The sequence below is a fragment of the Vespa velutina genome, chromosome 1, assembly GCF_912470025.1.
Source record: "Vespa velutina chromosome 1, iVesVel2.1, whole genome shotgun sequence".
Classification (NCBI taxonomy): domain Eukaryota; kingdom Metazoa; phylum Arthropoda; class Insecta; order Hymenoptera; family Vespidae; genus Vespa; species Vespa velutina.
This window is the reverse complement of record NC_062188.1, coordinates 14,098,896-14,106,395: the sequence shown is the minus strand read 5'-3', so window position 1 is coordinate 14,106,395 and position 7,500 is coordinate 14,098,896. Positions and strand designations below refer to the sequence as shown.

At 31.1% G+C, this 7,500-nt stretch overlaps 1 protein-coding gene across 8 annotated transcripts in view; it reads right to left on the bottom strand.

Annotated features, from left to right (window-relative positions):
- The window catches only part of LOC124946419 (receptor-type guanylate cyclase Gyc76C-like), a 73,886-nt gene that overhangs the window by 7,401 nt on the left and 58,985 nt on the right, over positions 1-7,500 (bottom strand). The gene's annotated exons all lie outside the window — the stretch shown is intronic.

Sequence of the window (7,500 nt, the reverse complement as noted above, 5' to 3'; positions counted from 1 at the left end):
CGCAAGGAATATCGGGAGATGTGGAAGATTTGAGTTTGGAATATTAAGTTTTATAGAATTCCGGATTGTTTCGAAGCGTATAAAGAGCAAAGTAGAGTGCGGCAATCATAGGGAAAGACAAACAAAGAAAAAGGGTGAAAGATAGACAAAAAGAGAGAAAGAGAAAAATGTAGCCAGCAAAGACAGAGAGATAGAAAGAGAAAGAGAGAAAGAAAGAGAGTAAGAGAGTAAGAGAGAGACAGAGAGAGAGATAGAGAGAGAGAGAGAGAGAGAGAGAGAGAGAGAGAGAGAGAAAGAGAGGAGCGGCCAGGAGAGCAAGTCGAATGCACTCGTGGGAGAGAAAGAGATAGAAAGAGAGCGTAGCGGAGCAAAGTGGGCTGCGCCTGGTACCATGGTGTGTGGCGCGAGTTAAATATAAACTCGTGGCGTGCAAGGAAGAAGGGGCAAGAGGAGAGTGGAATGAACGGGCGAGCGAACGAACGGGTGGCGGTGGCGGCTGTACCGCGAGTTGCTCTTCGTACTGCCTGAAATGTGACATGCCGCTCATTAACATATAAATTAAACGTGACAACTGAGGGTCAGTTCTTCTTCAAAAGTGTATATATGTTATACATTATATATATATATATATATATATATATATATATGTACGTACGTATGTATGTATGTATGTTGGACAATAGATATCTAATTTCTTGTTTATATTTTTTCTATCCTTCTCTATCATTTTTCTATGATAGAAAATTTTTATTGCATCGCGATGTCATCAAATTTCAGAATTATGCATATATATATATATATATATATATATATATATATGTATATATATATGCGTAATTATATGCATAATTATAATTGAAAAAGTTTTTAACATAGCATACAATTATTATAAATTTATAATAATATTTATAAATAAAGAGAATCAATAAATAAAACTGATAAAATATATTGATAGTATAGTATGTATTTATAAACGTATTATGTACATACGTAACATCTCTATCTTAAGAAATTTTCTATCTAATATCTATCAGTTTTCTACAATGACTAACTTTCGCTCCTTTGAATCATCACGGTGACAGAAAATTTCAAATCGAGGATCAAGAAAATCTCGCGAACCGTAACGATTTGGTTCTGTAAAACGGTAAAGTGAATGATTATATGTTAAACGTAGCAGCACAGAAATTGCAGCCGGTGGTAGCTTGTTCTCAGTTCTAATGCTATGCGAGAACTAAATTGACACGACGCATACCGCCGTGACGGTGAAATCATTGTAATCGGCGCGTAAAACAACGCGCTCAGTTCGCAATTGACTTTGACGTTGCTCCTACGGAGAGGAAGTACCATTACAAATATAAAGATTTACATATTGTTTATATGTCTATATTTATATTTCTATTATTAATTGTATAAATATTGCATGTTTTATTTATATGATAATCGATGATCATATATTCGATATTATTTTTCAGGCATTCTTCGATTAATTTATATAGTAAATAAGTGACATTAAAAATTACTTTTTTTTTTTTTGTAATCAATAGTTCTATAATATGATTATAATTGATTAAAAAAAGTGATTTTAGATATTACTTTTTATTAAGCAAATTAAAAATTCGCTCAAGGTTTATATAAACATATATGTAATTAAATATAATTACATATATATATATATATACATATATATATATATATATATAATATAATTATTATGTTAATAATAATATAAATAAAATATATATAAAATTATATATATACGTATACATTATAAAGTTATTAATTAGAGAAAGTAATATTTTAATGGTAAATTATAACATAATTTTATCCTACTTTTTAATATTATTCGAGATCTATTAAATCTATCTCATTAATAAAATCAATTAGATATTAGAATATTTTTGATAACTTTTATGAGTGATTCTGAATGTTGTCAAAGACCGATTGATCGATCGATCGTTTTCATAACTTGTATCGCGTTTGTATGTTGTGCGATTTTGAAGATCGATCGAAGTATATGAAAGTGACCCGCTTGGTCGGTTTATCCTGCTTCGTCGACGAGGTGAGGTGGGCTTTGGTCATTGCCGGCTCGACGTGGTGTTATTCTGAGCTCCACTCGGCTATATTTAGACGAGACCACCTTGAGGGAGCTCGAGAGTCGAGATCTCCAACGTGCTACACACAACGGACGGGTTTCTCTCTTCTCTGCTTCTCTCTCTCTCTCTCTCTCTCTCTCTTTCTCTCTCATTCGTGCACTCCCTTTATCTATCTTCTCTCACGTCCAAGTTGTATTCGTCTTTGAGTTGTGCAACGCGTCTCCGCGACTGTTCAAAAAACAATCGAGGAATCTTACTGCTCGTTTGCGGAGGCGAGGAGATCGATTCAAACTGCGTCACATGATCGATCGAACGATCTATCGATGTGAAATCTCTTGATCTTTGAAATCTTACCAAGTAATGGACGATTGTTTATTATGCTGATATTTTATGGTATTATGAATTCTGAAATATTGATACGATCGATTTTATTATGCGTTAATACTAATAAAATTGTATCATACGTATATATGTAACAAGTGTACGCATACGTTTATTCTATTTATAAATATTGTAGTAAATGTATTATCGTAAACAAAAGCTTTCTATACATTATATGTTTTAAGAATATATTCATATTCAAAATAAACTGAATTGCTTAATTTGATCGCGAACACATTGTCATCATGAATAATTAATTATATTAGGAATAATCGGACAATAGGAATAATCGACCGATCGTGTATTAATTTATCGCGTAAATTTTTTGAAAAAATAATTTAATATTAATCTGTATAATTTAATGAATTAATGTCATTGCAGAGTAAAAGCATTTAACGATATTAAACATTGGCTAAACGTAAATTGTGAACTCGATGAAATCGAATTCCGGCTTGGTAAATGCGATACTACAATGCCATGACCTCCGAAGTATGCGTTCGGAGTGAAGATAAGCGATCTCTTAGGTTCGATAGATGGTTGAGCGTTAAATATCGTGACTCGTTACGTTATGTTACGAAGTCGAGTGTATATTATTGGTCACGTTTTTCGACCTTGTCGATTGCCTTCTTCCTGTTCGTACGAAACGGAAGTCGCACCTGAAGAAGAAGACTTTAAAGGAAATCCAGAATGGAATATTAAAATCTTTTTTTCTTTTCTTTTTTTTTTTTATTTTAACTTTTCCTTTCAGATCTTTTTATATCTATCTTTTTTTTTTTTTTTTTTTTTTTTTTTTTTTTAAGGTATATGTAATTATAATTTTAATTATACCGATGCAAATTCTTTCATTGTCTACGCTTTAATATTTCTCTTTATAAATGTTTAAAAAAAAAGAAAAATAGCACGCATTAAAGAGTTAATTAATTTCTAGGAAAATTTAATTAATATGAAACGTTAAAATAATATGGCCATTCAAATAAGATCGCGAATATTTTGAAAGGATCTCAAATTACAGTTTTTTGTGAGGAATCCTTACGACATAGTAATCTTCTTTCTTTTCCGGAAGGCAAGTGAAACCTGATACGGTCAAATGCCCACACTAAAGGTGAGCTCCGTCGTATTAACTCTTTGAGTGTTAAAAAGGATTTCGTTGGTCTAAAGGGAAAAAGAAAAAAAAAAAAAAAAAAAAAAAAAAAAAAAAAAAAAAAAAAAGAAAGAAAAGAATCCTTTCAAGAAGTAAAAAAAAAAAAATGAAGGAAAAAAAAATTATGTATCATTTAATATCTAGTCCTGAACGATGTAAAATAAGATGATTCCTCCTACAAGTCTTGCGAACGATCGAATGGTCTTTTTATAAAAAAAAAAAACGACCTCGAATTCTTCTTCGAAAATACATAAGGATTCGTCGAGATCAAAGTTAGCAGCAATTTAATTGGCGTATCGAATTCTACGAGCGTACAAAATACAGGTAAATTCAGAAGGGTCAGCTTCCTGCGTTTTGTTAATGTAAGGTGAACGAAAAAAAAAGAAAAAAAAAAAAGAAAAAGAAGGTGGAGAAAAGGAAAAAGAAAATCGTAAACGTTCCTTCGAGAGAACACCGACGATGATGGTATCGTCGAAAGGAACCGATTCTGATCGTTGGAACAAAACGATTGCTTCCTGGAATTCGCGAGCGTGCGAACGGATCGGCAAATACGTTGTCAGAGTCGTTAATGGTGGCCATTAAAGTTCGGAGAGAGATCGTTTACGTTCGTGGATCTTGTTCGACGAGAGCTGAGATAAATTCGTCGCTTTTCGACGATTCCAATCTCGTTTCCTTTATCCGTGGGAAGATTTTCAAATGGGGACGAACAAAATATCATCTCGACTGTTTATTAAATATAGCAAAATGATTTTCTTTTGTTTCCACTTAACATTGTTTTGCTTCAACAATCCTTAATGAATAATATAAAATAATGAACAATGATATAATAATGAATAATGATGTAATGTACGATAATAAATAATGTTGAATTTGAATCGATTATAAATATTTTAAATTGTTTACTACAAACGGTTATTAATAAATGACGAATAAGTGTTTTGTTTTCTGTATCATAATTTACAATACCCATTAAAAAAAAAAAAAAAAAAAAAAAAAGAAAAAAAAAAAAATAATTGTGTGAAATTGAAAGAAAAGATAACAATTTCTGTCATTGTTAATTATTTTGATATTTAAAAGAAATAAAATAAAGAAAAGAGATAAGCGTTTCAAATAATTTCAAAACATTCTTAACTTTCTGAGAGAAAGATAGAGAATTAGCAGTGCCGAATAAATTGTATATTCCGAAGTGTTGAAGAAAAATTAACGAGATGTTCTTGGCATGATTTGCTAGCTGTTTTTCTTCTAGTTCTCCCAACGATTCGATAAATAAAACAAGCACCGGTGAGTTTGAGATTTTTTAAAAATTACGTCATATTATGCAGGCAAAGAAAAAACGAAACACAATCGTATTTCACGTCCTTGACCATAACAGCTATTTTTAACCAGCTTACGACTTTAATTCACATGTTATTATGTATGCGACTGCTATCAAGGGAATGTTCAACGATGCATTGAATGTTTGCTTTTCAGGTAATAGAATATTAAGCCCGTATAATCGTCTTTTGAATTCTTTAAATCGACAGAAAAAAAAAAAAGAAAAAAGAAAAAATTTACATTTATCATTCCGATTATTTCGAAAAGATAAAAGTAATTAATAAATAACGAATTCAAAAACTCAAAAATTCAAAAAATATCTCTTATGAAAAGTATCTATAAGTTTTGATTGATTAAATGTTACAACGAATTCAATATTAATTGATATTTTCAATAATTTCGATGATTATTGAAAATTATCCTTTATCCTTTTTCACCTATAATTTATAAAATGTTCGACGAATAAAAAATACATACTTTTATTAATTTAAAATTACTTAAAGATTTATTAAATATTTGATCGATATTCCTGATAATTCCTATCGTAAAATGGCCATTGAAAATCTCGTTAATTTTCTTATAATATACAAAATATTTCATAAGTCGATAATAATAAATCTTTCATGAGTCGTTCATAAAATCAATAATACATCGATAAAAATGTTATAAAAAATATTTTTGCGATAATTATTTAAAATTATTCATATCGATATTTCCGCCGTTTATAATATTATTGTATGGTAAAACCTACCTACTTAAAAATTTTCATATTGGTTTATTTATATTCTCATAATGTTCATTAGAATTTCCTTTAGCGTAATATTCTCATTTCCCTCAGAAAAGGAGGGAAAATTTAAAGACGTCGACTTCGTCGCGTCGCAGTAAAACGGCATGATAAACTTGCGATAAACGGAGGAGAGCGTTTAAATCCACAGCTATCTCTTTCTTTCTCTCACACATATACATATACACTGCAACATAGAATAAGAGTTGGATCTTCGGTCGTTCAATTCTCCGGCAGTGCCGACGACAACCGTTGCTGATCTTTCTTTTGAGAACCGTCGGCTTGCAACGAGAGCCAAAGGTCACGATCAAAAGCCATCGGCTGGATTGTGACACGCTTCAAGGACGCTCGTGGTGGCTCAAGCTCTAAGAAAGAGAAAGAGAGAGAAAAAGAGAGAGAGAGAGAGAGAGAGAGGAGGGGGGGGGGGGAGAAAGAGAGAAAGAGAGAACGAGCGACGACGAGCTATGTCTTCGTCTTCAACGTCAAAGAGACACGCTGACGGAGCCTCGATCATTATCATCTTTGGGATCATTGTTCCGTAGTACACGTATATATGGATTTACACGTGTATGTACGTATGTATATATACATGTGCTTACAAGACGATAGCCGCCGGCTGCGACAGGTGTTTCGGTGAAAGTGACAAAATATCGTTCGAACGTCTCGTGACTCTCGTCGATGATGACAGAACGTTTCTTCTCTTTCGTGTCGTGACCTTCAAAATATTTGGATTTTATCATCCCTTGTTTCTCTCTCTCTCTTTCTTTCTCTTTCTGCGTATATAGATATACGTATATGTGTATGTGCATATACGTATTTATAAGCCTTTAAATACGATATTTTGTATACTATTACGTAGAAAATTTAATGGTATATAGAATATTTTATTTTATATTGCAATGGATATTAATAAATAATATCTATCTGTTTTTCTCTCTCTTTCCTTTTATATATCCTTCGATATTTAAAACTCTCAATCATATAAAAAATTATATATATAAATATACATACATATATATATATATAAAATATATAATACATAATATTTTTGTACTTGGTTTAATATAGAGACGTGATTATATCTATCTATATTTCTCTTCTTCTTTATCTCTTTCACTGCTATTCCTATATTCATTCGAGATAAATAGAATTTCTCTGAACGCTGTTAAAGATCGAAATGAGAAACGTTCGAGAATGCGACGCAACACAGCAGATATGCTATATATATTGTATATAAAATAAATTCAAGGTAATCGTAGCAGTTCGCGAAAGTCCCCGTGATGAGTTCTCTCATTATGCAATAAACTGTTTCGCTTCTTGGAATTAATTACTCTCCTCTCTTTCGAGGGACGGTGACTCAAATTACAGAGTAGCACCAAGCGTTCGATGATTAAACGCAGATCCTGCCAATTAATCTCGATCGATTGAACACTCTTTCTCTCTCTCTTTCTTTCTCTCTCCCTCTATCTCTCTCATAATCATAAATTATGAATTTACTATTATTATTCTTGTAGTTTTTTTATCACAATTACGACGATTATTTTATAATATTTATATTTGATCCAATTCTTTTCTATATGTAATAAAATTAATTAGATTTCACTATTTATTATACTTGTAGGAGAGAATTGCCAAAATAATTACATCATATTTTTAAATAGATAAATTACATTTTATATACGAGTTAATATTGAATATTGTAACATAATGTTACAAGAAAAAAATTTGTGTTATATCTTTTTTTGTGAAACGATATAACTGATCGTTTATAAATCTATAAAAATAAT